We start from the raw sequence: 18,854 nt of genomic DNA on the forward strand, positions 1-18,854 counted from the left end.
ATAGAATAAAAATGTTTAAAATCTCATATCCAACATGAATAATAATATGCAAGTTACTAATATGCTGAAACGGTGTACTATATGTTCAAACCCAAGTATACAACGGGTTAATTTTGCCTATCCCAAAGAATAACGGGAGGTTAACATGTTTAACTTAACAATACCCCAAGACTAATGGGCGGTGCGTTAACCTATAGCACTATAATTGTAAAGGTATGCTAGCAAAGTTAATGAGCATATATCGACACAAATAGTTTACATAGCATACAAGTCTAATAAGCATCATATAGTTTCATGTTAAGCATGAACAGAGATTAAAATAGTTTAAGTGCTTCGTGATTTGTATAACATACATGTTGCACCCGAAGTGTAAAAAGGAAAATGGGATCGAATATACTCACGGTTTTGTAGGCTTTCCACTTGATATCCCGCGAGTGTTTGTTGATTGATTAGAGTGGAACACCGTGTCCTTCTACACGAAGAAACATTGGTGTGTGAGTATTGGAAGTTAACGAAAGATTGAAGATTCGGAGTTTAAAATGTATAAAAGTAGACATATGAGTAAAATAATCATCTAGTCTTATAATACTTGTTTTTACACTATGAACCCAAAAGAGTTAGAATGTTTTCATAGGTCAAAATACCCATTAGAATCATAACAAGTTATTAAAGCCTTAGATGATGTAACTTTAACATTTGACAAATTAGTTCATCATCAAAAGTTTGGTTACTTAGGTAATATATAGGTTATATAGATATCATATTGTCATATAAGTCAAGCATGAGGTAGGAGGATGCATCCTCCATTTAGGAACCTCTTTTGTATTTCACATAAGTCATGCATGAGGTAGGAAAGACAAGTCTTCTATTTAGGAACCTCTTTGGTGTCCACCACTACACATGTTGTCATAGACAACAAGGAGGGTCATGAACATACAATAAGGAATGAAATAACTATAACTAATCTAAGAAAACATCAAGTAATGTGTGGATTTTCAAGTAGGATAGCCCAAGCTAACCTTATACACACACAATCTTCAAGTCTTAGACTTGTTCATCACTTGTGAGTTAAAACCCAAACCAAAATAGAATGTTTATGAGGTTTAAACCTTTGATTTTACATGTCACAACCTTGTTTTTAAGCCCAACTAACCATAGACTTGATTATGAGCATAAGGACATAGGAATGTGTATGAGAAACCTCAAGTTTAAGCAGTTTAACAAGTGTTTAAATCAATACAGAAAGTTTACTTCACTTTAGATCTTGTTTTGGTGATGTTCCAGGCCTTGGTTTTCCATGGAAAACCTGTGGAAACATACCTAAGGTTGTTCCAAGTGTTTAGAAAGAAGAATCAAAGGAAAAGATGAAGAAATGAAGAAGTTATGCTCACTTAAGCAAGTTGTGATGAATCTGTCCTAACTTCTGATTATTAGCTGATTTAGGAGTTATTTGAGAGTGAATTTGTGAGTTTGTGAAGTGGATGAAGTGTGGAAAGTGCTTGGGTTTTATATGGAAGGATTAGAGTAAGTTAGTTGTGTGTATTTAATGTGAAAAACACAAAACCAACCCAAGAAAACACAACAAAAGACCAATCCCGTAGCTGCTGATCAAAACTGCGGATCCAGGCAGCCTCGCGGGCCGCAAAGATATGGGGCAGGCGGGTCGCGACCGGTGAGCCGCACCCCTGGTGGTTCTAGTTTGATTTTTTGTCAAATTACACCCCTAGACTTTTATTTATGCGTGTTTTAAGGTATAATCAAGGTGTTCTATACATAAAGAACATATTTAAAGGTATGTAATGAAATATAATCATAAAAACGAATGTAGACAAGTGTATATAAGCTTGTCGAGTTTAAATATTGAATTTGTATAAATTGCACATAATAGTCACGTGTTTGCATGTTTAACGTATTTAGCACAATTTGTGAATAAGGCAACATATGTTTAATAATTCCAAGTGCACGAACAAGTATAAAACGTGTATAACATGAATATAAAGAATTTTGAACTTTCATTACAATGATTACAACGAAAAGACGAATACAAGAGTACAAGACTTCCAAAAATAGAAATACAAGCAACACTTTCTAATTATGGAAAGTATGAAAAAACAGGGCGTTACAGAACACTTGTTATTAATCACAAATCATGAGAAGGAGATGGGAAAATAGAGTACAGAATGGGAGATGGGAAGAAACAGACTCACAAAATTCTCAATACCCTCACACGCTCTACATAACCTTATCATAGACATAACTATCAAGTTAGTTACATTCCTTGCAGATGTGGACGAAATCTAGTCCCTTAATTTCTAAGGCACTTTTCTAATCCTTTTGCTCCTTCTAATCTCACCCTAGCCCAATGTTTCCTCATTCTTTCCAGGCTCCTTTTGGCCAAATGACTTCATAACAATAGGTGTAAGTTGAAGCTGAGGCTGAAACTCTTTTTGCAATGTGATTACAGTAGATGCATCAAAGGTGTTTGACAAAATGTCTGTTTGGTAGGTTGTTTAACAAAATGCATTATAGCCATTCTAAGATAAGCGCACGGCCATATACTAGAAGTGTTTTACTTGAAAAGCTACCGGAACACTGTTCACGATTTGGTTTTGTTTTGTTATTAGCCGGTGAATCATATAATGGAATGTCGGTTCTTTTTTAGTTTTTACAAAACCTTGTTCTTGGTTTTGTGTCATGACTCTCGATAGTTCGATTAATGTTCATCCTAAACTTGGCTCAAAACTTCATTTGTTCATGTTCATCTGACACTATAGGCACACTTGATTTTTAAGAAGCTATCCATCAACTTAATAGCTTTAATCACCGTTGTAATGGTTTTGATAAACATATATAAATTTGTGCATCAAAAACTCATTACCACGGTGCATTAATTTGGAAAAGTGCACACCCGTGTAATGATTTTGATGTAATGTGGTGTTTTAGAAGCCACCTTTTTTCTTTCAAAAAGTGTTGGTGATGAGAATATTTATCAAATTGTCATCTCAACTACTATATCTAAAATATGTAGCACATAAATTCTAACAACTTAGTGAGAGGTTATGATTTTTAATCGGATAATGTTATGAAAATTGGTAAATTTACTTTATTATGAGATAAGGTTATTTTTGTCATTTTAGTGAATTATATTACATTCCATTGTTTTTCTAATGATTCGTCTCATTCCCGTAAGCATAGCAAACAGGACAACGCTATGGTAAAGTTTTATTTCCTTCCCTTGTTCATTACATTTTCTCATCCCTTCCATTACCTCATATCAAACATACCCCTAGTTATTCCATTACCTCATATCAAATAGACCTTTGGTTTCTTTCCTGATTCTCTCTTCTCTTTTATCTCCCTCCCCTGTCTCCTATCCTTAGTTTCTTTATCGGTTTTGACCATTTTGACGTGACTCCAACCCATGAGTTGTGATCCATGTGTGATCTTGTAGTGTTTAAAAGGTATTATCTTTAAAGCTTCTACATTCTTAACCATACAATAAACTTCAACACCTATTGCAAAAGCGACCACTTCATGAGATCGCCACACTCTGGTTCCTATTAAGTGATTTCTACACTAGCTCTATCGCCTTGCTTCTCACGCACACTTTTTTTAACCAAGGTCAATATATAAACGTGTGTTCCAAAACTTCATTGACAAGTGACCAAGACCCAGAAGTCCTTTCCTCTTCCTTCCTTTACCTTATCGAAAGCACATGAACGACATTATAAGACACACCTTAACCAAAATTTAGAGTGCCACATGCTTGGCCACACTTGCCTCACATGAAGGCTCTTATGCCCAATCCAATTTTTTTTTTTGTCTGTCCTCATCTATCACCTTTATCATGTGATTATAGCTACCGTTAACTGTAGCAGACAACCCGCAATCTAAATGAATATCTGCTTATCTAATTGAAATTTGTTAAAAATCCGACAATTTAAATGGGTTTCTATTGTGTTTTCTTTTATGCATAAGACATACCACCAATTCATATTTGACGCGTTAAAAATCTGACGCACCCTTATTGAATTTTTACGCACCATTAAAATCCTGACACATAATAAAACACACCTAGTTCAAGCACCTTTAAAAAGTTTTTTTAATAACTTAACAATACTATGCTCAAATTAAAGATAAAAAGGTGTTTGATTACCTGTAAAAAGTTATTCATGTTTTAAAAAAAATGTCCGTAACAAAAAAGAAATTAATAGTTGATAAGGTCATATGTAGTCATAAAGCCCATTTCGGGGCGTTATGCAACAAGTGGCGAAATGCGTAAGAGAGGAGCGTTATGGGCTTTATATCACAAGAGGGTGTAGTGGTAAGGGAGTTATATAACCCTTCAATTATACATACATATGTGTGTGTATATATGTGTGTGAGTGGGGGGAAGCATTCTGGAGAAGATGGCGCCGCGAAGATCATCACGAGAGAAGGATTTGCCCACCCCATAGCGCCCGCCGTAGTGGTGTTGGCGGCACTATGGGGGCGCCATGGTTGGATTTGTTGTGAAGTCGCGCCCCATTACACAAGGTCTAACTAGTACCTTTCAACCCTTGTTGTCATATATCACGTAAATATGGAGTCTATGTGGTCATCTTTTCATCTTGATCATTGATTGCCTTTGGCCCTGACCATTTCTATATTTTTTTGGCATAATCTCATAGCATAACCTTATATGTGTGTGCGTATGTAATGGTGTTAACGGAGCTAATTACTTGGGTTTGGGTTGTTCGGTTATCTGATTCATTTGGTCGGGTTATTCGTGTAGTTTGGGTTGTGACATCTTATATAATAAAGTAAACTAAATGGAGTACACGTGGCATTAGAAGAGGCGTTCTTGGAGATATTTGGCGCCTAAACCAAAATCCCTCTTTTTTCCTTTTCTCGCGGTTCTAATTGATCCTGGATCCGGCCCATTTTTTTTGTTTTTTAACCCGTCTAACATTATCTGTTAAATCTTATGTTGCCCTTTACAATTTCAAACCCTAAATCCTCATCATCCATAAATGACGACGCCACATACTTGCTTCACTTGATTTTGTTCAAGGTAAGTTAAGTGTTTCCTCCCATTCTCGATTTACCATTCCTTTGCTCATCGATTACGGGCTCTAATGGCAGTTCTTTGTGGGTTTGTTGATTTTGTTGGTTGTTCTTAACTTTCAAAACATTAATGATGGTTCTTCACTTTCAGCTTGACTTTTTTCTTTGTGGGTTTTGATTTTGTTGGTTCCTCGATGTTTGCAGGGGTTCATTAATGTCACAGATGCGAGTGACCTATTCTGAACCAACATCAAAGTGCGAAACACTGGTGAACCCACAAGAAGATCTGTGGAATGATTGATAGTTGCACTACTTTGATTGTTTCAAGTGGTTTCAAAAGGTGAACACCACGAGATATAAAGAAAAGACCCCAAGTCAGATTTCATGTTTTTTTACTGAAGTTGTTAAGGTTTTATTAATTGTTTGGATTTTTTTAAGGGTCCTAAGATTGAGAAGAGTGGCGATGGTGGTGGGATGAGGGTAAAGTTTCAATGGATCTGAATATAAAGTTATTTTGTGAAACAGTGGATCTGCAAACCAAAAACTTGATAGAGATTTTTTGTTTTTTGGGTTTTTGGATAAAATCTTGATTTTGCATTTAGAAATTAGTTTGACTATACAAGATCAAAATTGCATTTCTTATGCTTTTGCAAATACACCCTTGGTGCAACATGTAGAACTATGAATAACAGTAGCCTAATAGTTGTGGTTTGAAACCTAAGATTTTTTTATATATGCATTTAGCTACCGTTCTAGGTATAAATTGCACTAATAAAGTACTTTCTTTTTTCAGTTAGGGTGAAGATTGTTCATTCAGTTAGTTTATGGTTTGGTTAGTTAACCATGCTTGGTGAAGTTTATTAGTGCATTTGAAAGTAAAACTTTTGTTGTCTGTTATGTTAATGTTGCTTGAGTTTGTACATATATATTTTTTTAAATTAATCTCAAGACCATTGCTGAGTTCTTAGCCGATGAGCTTATCAACGCTGCCAAGGGCTCTTCAAACAGGTACCAATGTTGTCTTTAACCAACGTCACATTGGATCTCTTCTCTGTAATCTGCTACACCCTTCTTTATAAAAAGTATATCTAGCTCTCTGCTTCGGAAAATTGAATTGTTTGTTGTGTTGTTGGATTCGTTTAACAATTCAGGTTATAAGTGTTCAAAATAGTGAAATGTGGGGCGTCTTTATTGTATGCGGCTCAATTTATTAAGTAGTCGTTTTCCACTTGAGGCTGAAGGAGAAGAACCTAGAACTGTTTCTTCAGTGGAGTGACGATGACAAAAGACTTAGCAATATTTTTAATGCTTTCTTTTTCTATACAAGTATACAACGGCGTTGGTGTTTTTTTTTTTCATATGAATACAAAGAATAAATTAAAGATTACTGATTTGACTTTCATGTTCTTTCTTAATTTCGGTCCGTAAAATATCCAAATTCACAATTTATTGAGACAGGCTTCTTGTTATGTTTTCAAGCTGCTGAATGGCCTGAGGATTCCCAAAGTACAGAATTCAAAATTATAGGTTCTCATACATTCATATTCAAAATTATGTGTAAGCTTGATTTTTTAATGTATATGTATTTTAATTGTAATTTTACTTTTACATTAGTTTATATAACATGTAATTACATTGTATTTTTTTTTTATTTATACACTTATATTTAAAGTAAATTAAATGGCGCAGCCCGTGTAATACATGGGGTTTAACCTAGTATTTGTTAATACATTGATAAGTTATTGCTATCAATTTTTAAGATTTATTAACAGTTTGTTTGTTGGGTTAATTGATTCGGTTATTCGGGTTTTTTTATGTTTAAAGAATTAAAGGTCTAACCGATATCCGATTCTAATAACAATTGATTTTATCGGTTTTCAGGTATTAGGGTAGCGAGTATGTTCGAGTCGAATTTATAAATATAATCGACGTGCCTAATACACATCATCTTAATTAGTTGCAGCCTGATGATATCTAATTTCATGTACATATTTTTAATTTTCTCGATTTTTTTAACTTGTAACTTATTACAAAAGCTGTTTAAGTATTAGCTATAAAAATAATAGCCGCAAATATTAGCTATATATTGTAGTTTTACTTTATAACTATTAGCTATAAAAAATAATAGCCGTAATTAGATTACACAACATAAGAACACCTGTAGCGAGGTTTTTTTTAGCGTTTTTTCCCAAAGAAAAAAACGCCCAAACACGCTCTCTAACCGCCCCCGAGGGTGTTTTTTTGAAAATAAAATGCCAAAGCGTGCTTTTTAAAACGCTTTCAATTTTTTCTTTAGTCAATAACATTTTTTTGATGGTCTTTTTTATTTAATTCTATTACAACCCTTTTAACATAATGTCTCACAACGCCCACATCTCCACTAGGCCATTACACCCATTTTAAAATAATGTCTCACAATGCCCACATGCTGAGGCGGACCTATGTACATACAAGGGGCAACGCCCGCTACCGCTTAGCGCTCCGGCGGTAATGTAAAATTAATGTAAATTTTGGAAAAAAATTGACCTTTTTTCGATTTCGTTACCGCTTATTTATAAAACGTTACCGCTACGAACGAATCCTAGATCCGCCACTAATGCTGATTAGGCCGGTACATGACGCAAAATGCCCAAGGATCTTCCCCCTCCACTACACATGTTCTAAGTCCATCCCGTAATCCCTGATAAGAAAGGCTACACCTTTACGTCTCTCTCATAATTGGGTGATTACTTGACGCCATCAAAGGAAGAATTACATGTTCGCACGTCTTCAACTTTGACATAACCAATTACATTTTCTCTAACTTGTGTGTCAAATAATGTTTTTATAATTATAAAGCGGGTCGTTATTTAGGGATTTAAGTGAAGTTTAAAAAGAAGACTTATTGTTGTATCAAATAATGTTATTTATATTTAATCCCACTTGTATTATGCTAGCGACCTGCATATGGAGGTGATAGTAATTTACTAATTTATCATTTCACCTATGGTGGTGAAAGTTTGTATAAAATAACTACCACCACCACAACACAGTAATTGCCGACGGTTTATCAATATTAAACCGGTTAATACCCATTCAAAACCGGTTATTCTAGAATTATGATATACATCATTAAATAACATAATATCTCCTACTTTTCATAAAAGAATCCCAACACAAATACAAAGGGAAAACCCTACACTTGACCAAAATGTATTCAATCTCTCTCTCTCTCACTTTCACATACACCTTTAATCTCCCAAGTAGATACTTATTCTCACGCCGGAGGGTGGTCACAAGAAGAATTTCATTCATGTGGCGAGCCTAACGGCATTCTCGTTTGCAGTTTAAGATCAAGATTGTTATTGTGGATATATAACTAGGACCCATTTCCCCTGAAGATCCATACTTCTGGTACACGTTTCTTCATTGGTGCCATTTGTGGGATCGAATAAATCAAGAACCAACATTGTTATCTTCCATGACAAGCATTCAAACCACCGCACATACGACAAATATTGTCTATGTTTCATTCGAGGACGCAGTCTGGCCCCACTTTCACGATAGCACTGACGGCTCCTAATGTAACCAGAGCTTTAACTTATGACTTTTGTAAGATTAAATATATTATGTATTTATATTTAATCTATAGCCATTATAATCATTTACATAATATAGATCAAAATATAAATATATAATGACCTATTAAATAATTAGTTGGTAATTGTTAATGGACCATATTACCCTTATTAACTAATTAGGTTTCCTCCTAGGTGCTTATATAAGGAGACTTATGTGGAGGTTAAGGGGTTAGACAGTTACACAATTAGAGATACCCCATAAGCATAACATCATCACGTTCGACCTCCCTCTCCTACGGCCGATACCCTTTTCGGTTTTATTAGTCACCATCATCAGTCAGCACCCTAAGGAGGAACCAGATCACACTGACAACTATGTCGAACTCCATGTCGTCTTCTCTCACTGGATTCTCCACTGCACTGTCTGCGGTGACAGGTATGTTTTCATGTTTTCCCTTATGTTTAAACAGAACTGAACCAACATGTGGTATCAGAGCATATGTTGATTAGTCAGTTCTGTTTTCGTATCCATTAATTCTGGGATTGAAATCATGAAAACGGAATTTTGATAACTTAATAAACCTAACAGCCGGTTTCGAGTCATAAAGGTCCACTCGAGATCACTGTTTTCGGAAAAGGATTGATTATATGTTCACTCGATTTCAACTGGGTTATGTTTTGATCGAAATCCGTTTAGAAACTATTAAAATTCAGGTTTTGGGTTCCAGAATTAAGTATTAATTTTTTAGGGTTCATCACATGTTCTTTGAAAATTCGAAGATTCCTTTATGTTTTGGAATATGATTTGGATTATTAAGTGTTTTTTCCTGTTTTGATCCGATTTTGTCCTCTAAAGATTTTCGAAAACTGTTATTAGATAAACAGATTATGATTTTCGAAATATTTGGTAAAATTAGATCAGCACTGAAATAGGAAACATTATCACACAATCCCTTAAATTTCGAATTTTCAGTTATGTTTCACATTCACAACTGTTAACAGGAAGTTTCGAGATCCCTTCTAACGAGCCGAAACCAAGATCTCGACTCGAGACCACGAGATCTCGACTCGAAATCATAAAGGTTCTCAAATATTCACAACTCGAGACAACGATTTCGACTCGAGACCACTGCGGTTTCGACTAAGGGCTTAAATTTTCATAACTCGAGACTGTGGTTGCGACTCGAGACCTCATTATGAGTCGAGATCTCATAAGGTATAGTAGTCGAGACCATGGTTCCGACTCGAGACAACAAGGTTGCGACTCGAGACCTCATAACTGACTCGAGATCTCATAACACAGTCGAGACCTAACTCGAGACCTAACTCGAAACCTCATTAGTTCGATCTGCGCTAACGGGTGGTTTGCTATTAAATGATTGGTTTTGTAATTATTTAGTTAATTAATCAGAATCAGATAATGTTTTGCAAAACCAAGATGGCTTAACTTGAATGAGCTTCTGATGTATCACTTCTGGCCAAAGCTGATTTGATACATCTACTTATCATCAAAGTATTACGAAAGCCAAGTTAAGTGTGCATCATAAACATGAATGTATTAATATCTGGCCAAAGCTGATTTAATTCCTTCATAGATGGCATACTTAACAAGTGCATAACTAAAGTGATTGTCTCAATTTCTGGCCAAAGCTGATTTGTTACAACCACTTTGCACATATGCTTAAATGATTACACTTATGGCCAAAGCTGTTTTGTCTTCGTTTAAGTAGAATTTTAACTAAGTCTATTATTTTGATGTTAGTAATAGACAATATAACAGCTTCATAACGTAAAATGGTCATTGTTTATGCCTGCCTTAGTTTAACGTGCCCTTAGATCACATTAGGACTTCTTCCTTAGTATCATAATTTGCTCATCTTATTTCCACTATCAGCGCCCAATTGCGGGATTCCACCTTTGACCGGTGATAACTATGCTGCAAGGAAGGATGCTCTCATGCTTACACTTGGATTGCTGGATTTTGATTATGCTCTAAGAGAGAATAAGCCAGCGGACCTTACCACTCAAAGTACTGCTGCTGAGCAGTTAACTCATGAAAAGTGGACTAGGTGTAATCGCATGTCTCTCATGTTTATGAAGCAGTCCATAAGCAATGCAATCAGGGGAGCTATTCCTGATTCTGAAGATGCTAAAACCTACTTGGAACATGTGGAGGCGCAGTTCAAAGGGACGTCTAAAGCACACGCTAGTACCCTTATCCTCAAGCTGGTGACAACTAAGTATAATGGGAGGAGCGGCATTCGCGAGCACATCATGATGATGAATGACATGGCCAATAAGCTGAAGGGGCTGGAAATGGAAATCAGTGATGGTTTCCTCGTTCATTTTATCATCACTTCGCTTCCTTCGTCCTTTGAAGCATTCAAGATCAACTACAACACTCATAAGGAAAAATGGACGATGAGTGAGCTGGTCGCTATGTGCGTACAGGAGGAAGAGCGTATGAGGATGGATCGCACTACTGATGTTGCCAACTTCACCACCTCCAACACTAAGAAGAGGAAGAACAATCATCAGATGAAGGATGCTTCTAAAGTCCAAAGGCCCAATCCTAATACAAGTGCACCTTCCAGCTCTAAGAACTCCTTAGGCAGTATCCGCTGCAAGTTCTGTAAAAAGACAGGACATATGCAGAAGGAATGCCCTGACTTTAAGGAGTGGCTGGCTAAGAAAGGTAACGATTATTTTATGATACTTGAGTCATATAATTTAAGTGTTCCTGCTAATTCTTGGTGGTTTGATTCTGGTTCTATGGTTCATGTTACCAATTCAACTCAGGGATTCCTTTCAATCCGGAAGCTGGAAAGAAACCAACGAACGCTTAAGGTTGGGGATGATCGAGAATTAGAAGTGAAGGCCATTGGAACATTACAATTAGTTATGAAAACTGGTTTATGTATTAAACTTTATGATACCTTATATGTTCCTGAGGTAACTCGGAACCTTGTATCAGGACCAAAGTTAGACATGGACGGTTTTATTGTTTCCCATGGTCATCGCAAACTCTCTATCCTCTATTGGTGTTCTGGATGGTGGTCTCTATAGATTAGAACTAGATGATGGCTTTTCCAAATCTTTGTTGTCATATAACATTAATGAATCACTCACAAAGATGGAAGAGAAACGAGACTTAGAGACTTCATCCATGTTGTGGCATCAGCGTTTAGGCCACATCTCAAAAGAACGATTAAATCGTCTTGTAAAGGATGAAGTCTTACCTCCTCTTGATTTCTCTGATTTTGGAACATGTGTCAAATGTCTTAAAGGTAAAATGACATTAGCGAATAAGAAAGGTGCCACTAGGAGCTCTAATTTATTAGAACTCATTCATACTAACATTAGTGGTCCCTACCAAATCGTTGGCATAACAGGACATACTTCATTTATCACTTTCATTGACGATTATTCTCGTTACATGTACTTGTATCTTATTAAGGAGAAATCTGAATCTCTAACAACTTTTAAAGATTATAAGGCTGAAGTTGAAAAGCAATTAGATCGTCAGATTAAAGTTGTGAGATCAGATAGAGGCGGTGAATATTATGGAAGACATACTGTCACACCCCTAATTTTCCACGTGTCACCGGTGGGCCCGGTGGGGGAGTATCGTGACGTAGTTGATATCATCATAGTCAAACAACACAAATTATAATGCACAGCGGAAGCAATAAAATAGATTTATTTCAACCAAACATATTGTAATATCCAAGTATCACATAGTAGCTGAAATAAATCCACAGGCGGATCAATATAAAAAGGAAAATTGTTCAACAGATGAATGGCATCCCAAGCTTGCGAGACTCTAACGATGCTAAGGAGTAGCCAGCCTATTACGGGTAGAACCTGCACTTAATCTTTTTGGGGAAAATACCTTAGTTTACACTGGTAAATACAATTTAACTGACTCATTTTGAAAATGTTGTAAAAATTGATTTAAATGCACATGGCACAAAACTTTTTTTTTATAACTTGGGGATAACTAATCAAAGCTAATCCTGTAAAAGAAATTACATGTTCGTTATGCGTTCAGCCGCCCGATTCGTGCCGGGTTTAAGGTTAATTGACACACCACATAGTATAGAACCGCGGCGGGAAACCAACGGTTATACTTTAATAAATATGGACACATTGTCGAGTGTACGCCTACACCCGTGTGTCAAGGTCGTGGTCATTTCGTAAAATGATGCCAAGGATATCCGGGACATGGTCATTAAGCTCCCAAAGGCGTAAAACAAACAAAACCAGTTTTCAAACGGGTCACATTGATAATACCCAACTACTAATGAGTTAGGGTCAATTGCCCGACCAAGCGGTATTTTATATACCGTACCCCAAGCCCGTATAAGGGAAAATAAGTTAAAAGTATTTACCTAAGCAAATATAAAACCACAATAAGCAAATGCAAGTGTCTTTTACTAGTCTCCTATTCTGGAATGAAGGTTTATAATAACCTATTAGAATCCTAACGGATCTTTAATTTAGCCTAAGCTTAGACCGGTTAGTTTCAAATGATAATTATGGTTTAATCGCATGAAAGGCGAAAACCGGAAAGGAATGCGATTCAGACCCAACAAGTTTGGAGACTTGTATATTATGGGTAAACTAAACACATTCTGGATTTTGAGACAAAGATGATACGGTTTGACCCGTTTCGGCTAATATGTGTAAACTAGTTACATAAGCCGATCCGAACGCGAAAAATGCGTAACGGGTAACCATATAATTCTTATACAAGTTTCCTGAGATTATATGCACTAAATATGTTGTGATATCAGTAAGATATGTCCTATTATGCCCCAAATGATTTTAAACTCACATTACGCCTCATAAGGGCATTTTGGTCATTTAAAAGGGTATAAAAGAGTTAAACCAGTAATCTGAGTTACATATCTGAATAAATCAGTATTTATACTTAGTTTATCATGTTATAACAGTATAGTATCAAATATATGTGAATTTTATTAATTATAACCATCCTATGCACCAGAAGGGCATTTTGGTAATTTCACATAAGCCTATAAGGTCAAAACTGGAGATCTGAGTTCCAATCTTTAGTTTACTATTATAATATAAAATTTTACTAAATATATCAGTAGGTATTGCCCCTTATATATATAAACTAGTTTTGACATAGACTATGTCGTAAAAATGCCTAAAAAGGCGATTTGGGGCCATTTCCGGTTTTAAAAGAAAAGCTGATATTTTTATAATTCCAGAAGGCTCAAAATAATATATTTATCATAATAAATCAGTAGAAGAAGGTTTGGGATCAAAAGGATTTATAAAATTCATTTTATAGCCCAAAAGGGCATAACCGGCAATTACCGAAAAGCTTAGGAATCTAAGTTATACTTAGCCTAAAATAAATAAAAATCTTTAAAAATCCCAAAATATTATTATATATCAGTGGGTATAAAGTTTTGATATAAAATTTGGGTTTAGTTAGGCTATATGCTAATTACGCTAATTATTTACTAAGAAAGCCCCTAATTACGCTAATGGGCATAACTTAAATTTTAGACCTCAAACTGATGTCAAATTTCGGGTACAAGTTTATAATTCAGTAACTAAGATGTCTACCCTTTTATATTTTCAAAAATCACATTTTATGGATATTTGGGCATAATAGTCAACATATGGCATTTAACGGAAACTTGCATAATAATTAGACAACTAGTGAACCAAGTCGTATAATCACAGGAGGTTATACCAACATGTTACTATGTCCAAAAGAAGCTCTAAGGCATTCCTAATCTTGGCTAAAACGGGTCAGAACTGAAAGTCAAAGCGAAAGTCAAACTATGCGACTTTCGGTTCCAAACCGGGTCTAAACAGAAAATTGTCGAGTTGAACATGTTGGGACATGTTCTTACTTTAGTTACCATGTTATATTAATGATCAAAGAGGTTGCATGTATCCTACATTGCTAATTATGCGTTAATTTTGGTTTTAAGCATTCTGTTGACTTTTTAAAGTGTACTTTGACTCGACAATTAACATGGTTAGAGTGGGAATCTGATAATATCCTTTTAAGGGTTTGTTACCCACATAATTACCTTCCTAAAGGTATTTTTAATTCGAGATATTACTGAGTAATTATGGACTAATCTCGAAGTCAAACCTTATTTACGATGGTTTGACTTTTAGCTAATTAACTAAGCTAAAAGGGATTAAAAGGATTAAGGACACTTACAAAGGTCCTAATTAGGGTTAGAGACTTAATGAGAACTTGTTGCTGTCCAGAAATGCTCCAGAGAAGTCTTGAGCCAAAGTTCCAAATGAGCAAGTGCATATGGTTACAGCACAAATCCTTATATAGTTAACCACAAGGTCCAAGATCATGCCAAGTGACTCTATAAGTGTTATGAGATGATCCCAGGTGCCCCTATGTGGCTAAATATTGCCTAACAAGTCCCTGGTTTCGAAAACCATCCTCCTAAGTCGGTGCAACAGGCTGAACAGGCAGCTGTCCAAAACCTGCTGCCAGCGACAGCCTTACGAACCGTAAGCCTAAGCTCTTGCGGTCCGTAAGCTTCTCTTGCGGACCGTATGCTAAAACTGTTACGGTCCGTAACCGACCTTTGCTGAAATCGCCCAGGTATGCACCTTACGGACCGTAAGCCTAGGGCATTGCGGTCCGTAACCGGTGGCCAGAAAACAAAAAATTTTACAAACTTCAAGCCTTGACCATGCAACTTCGTGGATTCCGAAACTCATGCTAATTTTTCAGTTGTGGGGCCAGATTGCTCAGCCATTGCATGCCTAGCATGCTCTTACAACTTTGGCATCTTGCAAAGGTCTAAGATGACGGAAACTTCAAGGTTTTAAATTCTTGGATTCTCACAAAGATTAATTATGTTAATTAGCTACTTTTACTTCCTTTTACACTAAGGTTTAAATCAGTATTTTAGTAGTAACATTTCCTAACAAGCCAAATTCCATATAGAAGATGGGACTTTATTTATTTAGAAGCAACCGGTTAATATATAAGATGTGTATCAAACGATTTAAGGATCTTGGGATTTATAAATTTGGGTCGCTCAGAGGTACTTTAATAACATGTCGCCCTTGGGTCATTCAGAGGTATTTTTAAATAACATGACGCCCTTTCTTTTAAAAATCCTACCATACATCTTTTTATTTGATCCGGTTTTCCTGACACGTTTGTCTCTCATGACACGTGTCTTTATTTTATTGGACAGGAATTTTCGAGGTGTTACATCCTCACCCCCTTAAAAGAAATCTCGATCTCGAGATTTATTGAAACATTTAAGGGTATTTTTCCTTCATTGTGGACTCTAACTCCCACGTATAATCGGGACCTCTACGTCCATCCCATTTGACCTTGACAATGGGCACATACTTCCTTCGAAGCTTCTTTACCTGTCGATCCTCAATCGACACAGGTCTTTCCACGAATTTTAAGCTCTCATCTATATGCACATCCGTGTGTGGTATGACTAGTGATTCATCAGCTAGACATTTCTTCAGATTGCAGATGTGGAACACATTGTGAATACCACTGAGCTCTTCAGGTAAGTTTAACTTATAAGCCACTGACCCAACACATTCGATGATCTCGAATGGTCCTATATACCTCGGGCTTAACTTACCTTTCTTGCCAAATCGCATCACCCCCTTCCAGGGTGATACTTTGAGTAGAACTTTGTCGCTAACCTCAAACTTGAGGGGTTTTCGTCTTTTATCCGCATAGCTCTTCTGCCTGTCTCGGGCAGCTTTCAAGCGGTCTTGAATTTGGACAATTTTGTCTGTTGTCTCAAAGACTAAATTAGGACCTGACAATTGAGTATCTCCTACTTCTGCCCAACTGATGGGCGTTCTACACTTTCTACCATATAGTGCCTCAAAAGGCGCAGCCTGAATACTAGTGTGGTAGCTATTGTTGTAGGAGAACTCGACCAGAGGTAGGTGCCTATCCCAGCTACCTCCTAAGTCAATCACACATGCACGTAGCATGTCTTCCAAGGTCTAGATGGTACGCTCACTCTGCCCATCCGTCTGAGGATGGTAAGCTGTACTAAAATTCAATTGCGTACCCAGGGACTGTTGGAAACTCTTCCAAAAATGTGAAGTGTATCTAGTATCCCGATCAGAGATAATAGACACTGGTACCCCATGCAGAGATACGATTTTATCGACGTACAGCTGGGCCAACATGTCCGAACTGTAGGTCTCCTTAATTGGTAGGAAATGTGCTGACTTAGTCAGTCTATCAACTATTACCCAAATAGTGTCATTTCCTTTCTGCGTTTTAGGCAACTTGGTAATGAAATCCATTGTCACCATTTCCCATTTCCAAGTGGGAATTTCAGGCTGTTGTAGCAAACCTGACGGTTTTTTATGCTCAGCCTTGACTTGAGCACATGTCAGACATTTGGCTACATGGGCAGCTATAGACTTCTTCAAGCCTATCCACCAATAATTTGCCTTCACAACCTGGTACATCTTATCCGCTCCAGGATGGACGGAATATCTGGAACTGTGGGCCTCCTGAAGGATGACGTCTCGCAGTCCTCCATAAACAGGAACCCATATTCTTCCATTTAATCTCAGGATTCCGTCTTTGCCATAGGATAACTGCTCTTCAGTTACTCCCAGCTTTTCATTAGGATAGTTAGCTTCCAACACAGCTTCCTTCTGTGCCGCTAACAACCTTTCACTCAGACTATTCTTGATTTCAATGCTCTTGGCATTGATTCTGATTGGCTTCACTCTTTCTTTTCTGCTCAGGGCATCTGCGACTACATTGGCCTTGCCTGGATGGTATCTTATTTCACATTCATAATCGTTAAGAGTTTCCATCCAGCGTCGCTGCCTTATGTTCAAATCCTTCTGATTGAACAGGTGCTGAAGGCTTTTGTGATCAGAATAGATCACACATTTAGTTCCATACAGGTAATGCCTCCAAAGTTTAAGTGCAAATACAACGGCACCCAACTCCAAGTCATGGGTGGTGTAATTTTTCTCGTGCACCTTTAGCTGTCGTGAAGCATAGGCAATGACTTTGCCTTTCTGCATTAACACACAACCCATCCCTGTGTGTGATGCATCACAATAAACTACAAACTCCTCAATTCCATCTGGCAATGTCAACACAGGGGCATTGCTCAACTTTTGCTTCAAAATATCGAATGACTCTTGTTGTTTAGGTCCCCAATTGAACTTGCTATTCTTGCGAGTTAGGAGAGTCAGGGGTGCTGCAATTCTTGAGAAATTCTCGATGAAGCGTCTGTAGTATCCTGCTAGTCCTAGGAAACTGCGAATCTCCGTAGGCGTCTTTGGTTCCTGCCAATTCATGTCAGCTTCAACTTTAGCGGGATCCACTTGGATACCACGCTCACTTACGACGTGTCCAAGAAATTGGACTTCTCGAAGCCAAAACTCGCATTTAGAAAACTTGGCATAGAGCTTTTCTTGATGAAGCAGCTTAAGAATGCATCGAAGATGCTTCTCGTGGTCAGCTTGATTCTTTGAGTAAATGAGGATGTCGTCGATAAAGACGATGACAAATGTTATAGGGCTTGCAAACGCGATTCATGAGATCCATGAACGCGGCAGGTGCGTTAGTGGGTCCAAAAGGCATCACTAGGAACTCGTAATGACCATAACGAGTCCTAAATGCAGTTTTATGCACATCTTCTTCCTTGACCTTCAATTGATGATAGCCTGACCTGAGATCTATCTTGGAAAAATAGCCCGCTCCTTGAAGCTGATCGAACAGATCGTCGATCCTGGGTAGAGGATACCTATTCTTTATAGTGACCTTGTTAAGCTCACGGTAATCGATGCATAAACGCATTGAACCATCTTTCTTTTTGACGAACAAGATTGGCGCTCCCCATGGAGACGAACTAGGTCTAATGAAACCTTTAGCTAGCAGATCATCTAGCTGTGTTCTCAACTCCTTCATTTCTGTTGGTGCCAATCTATACGGTGCTCTTGCAACAGGAGCAGCTCCTAGAATGATTTCGATTCTAAACTCCACTTGTCTATCTGGTGGCAAACCAGGTAGTTCTTCCGGGAAAACTTCAGGGTAGTCAGAGATGACTGGAATATCTTCAAGCTTGGGTATTTCCTCACCTATGGTCACTTGTGCCATATAAATGACACAACTCTTCTTCAAACATCTGGATGCCTTTAGCATAAACACTTGCTCAGGCAATCCATGCTGAGTATCTCCCTGAATGGTAAGTGGTTCACCAGACG

The sequence above is a fragment of the Helianthus annuus genome, chromosome 11, assembly GCF_002127325.2.
Source record: "Helianthus annuus cultivar XRQ/B chromosome 11, HanXRQr2.0-SUNRISE, whole genome shotgun sequence".
Classification (NCBI taxonomy): domain Eukaryota; kingdom Viridiplantae; phylum Streptophyta; class Magnoliopsida; order Asterales; family Asteraceae; genus Helianthus; species Helianthus annuus.